This window comes from Capsicum annuum, chromosome 6, assembly GCF_002878395.1.
Source record: "Capsicum annuum cultivar UCD-10X-F1 chromosome 6, UCD10Xv1.1, whole genome shotgun sequence".
Taxonomy (NCBI): domain Eukaryota; kingdom Viridiplantae; phylum Streptophyta; class Magnoliopsida; order Solanales; family Solanaceae; genus Capsicum; species Capsicum annuum.
Window position 1 is genome coordinate 68437792 of NC_061116.1, and position 3334 is coordinate 68441125.

Consider the following 3334-nt stretch of genomic DNA (forward strand, 5'->3'; position numbering starts at 1 on the left):
CTTAAGGTGCAAAGAGACAAATTTTATCCACCTTAAGGCATGAAAATTTTGATATCCTTTTAAGGACAAACTCGTTAGAGGCTAAATTAAGGTGCAAAGGGATAAATTTTGTCCACCTTAAGGCATGAAAATTTTGATATCCTTTTAAGGATAAACCCGTTAAAGGCCAGCTTAAGGTGCAAAGGGATAAATTTTGTCCACCTTAAAGCATGGAAGTTTTGATATCCTTTTAAGGATAAACCTGTTAGAGGCCAACTTAAGGTGCAAAGGGACAAATTTTGTCCACCTTAAGGCATGAAAATTTTGATATCCTTTTAATGATAAACCCGTTAGAGGCCAACTTAAGGTGAAAAGAGAAAAATTTTGTCGATCTTAAGTAATGAAAATTTTGATATCTTTGTAAGGATAAACCCGTAAGAGGCCAGCTTAAGGTGCAAAGGGACAAATTTTGTCCACCTTAAGGCATAGAAGTTTTGATATCCTTTTAGGGATAAACCCGTTAGAGGCCAACTTAAGGTGCAAAGTGACAAATTTTGTCCACCTTAAGGCATGGAAATTTTGAGATCCTCTTAGTTGTAGGCTTAGAGAACTTTGGCATTCCAAATCTTATTGAAGGAATTCTCTTTCTTTTCGACGGGTTTCCCCCATTGAGTCACAGATATTTAGAGTAAGTCTAAAATTTAATTAGAGTAGTTTCATACTTGGTATCAATATGGTAGATACTGCAGGAACATATATTTTTTTGACACTCATGCAACTGAACTCAGAATGAAATTCCAAGCGCCTACGTACCTCAGTAAAGAGGATCAAGTCACAACGTAGTTCTAGGTGAGAGTTTTTTTTTGTGTCCTAACTTTTGCCTAGGCCGCCTCTTTTGAGGTTTTCAACCTAGTGGACTTTTATCATTTTTTTTTAATTTTTTTTGAGCTGTACACAGTTTATACTCATGCGGGCCAGGAGTGGACATGCAGTTTATACTCATGCCTTAAGGAGTGTATATGCAATTTATACTCGTGCCTTAAGGAGTGTACATGCAGTTTATACTCGTGCCTTAAGGAGTGCACATGCAGTTTATACACGTGCCTTAAGGAGTGTACATACAGTTTATACTCGTGCCTTAAGGAGTGTTTTGACTTGCAGTTTAGGCTCATGCGTTGAGGAGCGCCATCTTCCTTTAAGGATAGTACTTCTTTAAGAACTTGACATTAATGGGGCCAACCCTCACGCCATCTGCATCGACAAGTTTGTAAGCACCATTTGAATATGCCTCTTGCATGATATATGGTCCATCCCACTTTGGGGTGAATTTGCCCCCAGACTTATGAGAAGTGATAATGGGCATTCTTACTGGAAGAACTTAATCTCCAACTTGGAAGAACCTCAAGCAAACTCTTTTGTTGAAGGAACGAGATAGTCGGGCTTGATAACATTTAAGATTTTGTTGAGCCTCCAGCCTCTTCTTATCAAGAGCTTCTAACTCCGCAAGACGTATCTTAGAATTTTCTTCATCAGTGAGCCCTTCTTGAATAGCCAGTCTCAAAGAAGATATTTGACGCTCAAGTGGTAGGACTACTTCAACTTCAAAAGCAAGTGAGTATGGGGATGTTTGCGTTGGTGTACGATAAGTTGTCCTATACGCCCATAAAGTTTCTTTCATTTTGGAGACAACTTTTTTCAACAAGTTGCATAAAGTCTTATTGAATGCTTCATCTAGACCATTGGCGGTGGCGTGGTACATAGAAGATTTGCATTGCTTAAAACCAAAGAGGTCGTAGATTTTGTTCATCAGCTTGTTATCAAATGGCTTTCCATTGTCAGTTATTATGTACTGAGGAATTCCAAAATGGTAGATAGTAATTACTCGGATGAAGTTTGCGACATTTTCTTTCTTTACTTCCTTGAGAGCAACAGCTTCAACCCATTTTGAGAAGTAATATATTGCGACCAAGATGTATAAGTGTCCACCAGAAGATTTTGGTAGTGGACCAACAACATCTATTCCCCAAGCGTTGAATGGCCAAGATGCGACAGTTGGGTGTAGTACCTCTGGAGGTTGATATATGAAATTTGCATGGAATTGGCAAGCTTTGCATCTTCTAGCATAGTCCAAGCAATCTTTCACCATCATTGGCCAATAATATCCGATCCTTTTAATATGAAAATAGAGCTTCGGTACAGACTAATGTGATCCGCAAACTCTCGAGTGCACTTCTTGGAAAGCTTGAATTGCTTCTTCTTCTCCCAAACACCGTAAGAGTACTTCTTCAAATGATCTTTTGTACAGCGTGTATTTGTAGTAAAGGAAGTGAGGTGCACAATAACGAATGTCAGTCTTTCTCCTTGAATTTTCTGGAAGTATCCCATAACATAAGAAATCAATGATAGGTTGTCTCCAAAATTTTTTTACAGATTCAGACATAGCAATGAGGTATTCAACCTTGTTTTCCATATCCTCATCTGACGGCGGTACTATTCATTCTTGGCGGACAGTAACTTGGGTCTGATTTGGAAGAGTCAGGGTTGAGGCCAGAGCAGCTAGGGCATCAGCTTGTTTATTTTCTATCCTTGGCATATGTTGTAGGGTTACTTCTCCAAGCCATCCCATTAAATTTTGTGTATATTCATGATATGGTTTTAACTCGGGCCTCCGGACTTCATAGCTTTCCAAAAGTTGTTTGATCACTAATTGGGAGTCACCAAAGACTTGTAATTACAGTTGTTTCATGTCCACTGCCATCTAGAGTCCAAGTACTAAAGCTTGGTATTCAGCAATATTATTAGAGCAACGATTCGTTAAGGTAAAAGAGTATGGGATGACCTCTTCTTATGGAGTGACGAACACCACCCCTACACCAGCTCCATCTTGATGTGCGGCACCATCAAAATACATCTTTCATGGGGGTCTAGCTTCAATGACCATTGCATCTTCACCAAGAAGTTCATCGTTCAGTTCCCAATCATCAGGTATCGGGTGGTCTACCAAGAAGTCAGCCAATGCTTGTCTATTTATGGCCTTTTGGGGAACATACACAATCTCAAACTGTTGAAATTGAAGGTACCATTTTGCAAGTCGGTCATTAAGGATGGGTTTCGACATTACAAACTTGATAGGAGTTGCCCTAGACACGAGGCGAACCCATAAGCTTGAAAGTAGTGTTTCATCCTTTGAATGGAGAAGGCCAATGCCAAACATAACTTTTCAATTGGAGAATACTTTAGCTTATTTGGTGTCATCATTCTGCTCAGATAGTAAAGAGAGTTTTCTTTGCCTTCACTATTTTCTTGAGCCAGTAGTGCTCCAACTGACCTCTCTTGTGCCGCGACATAGAGTATT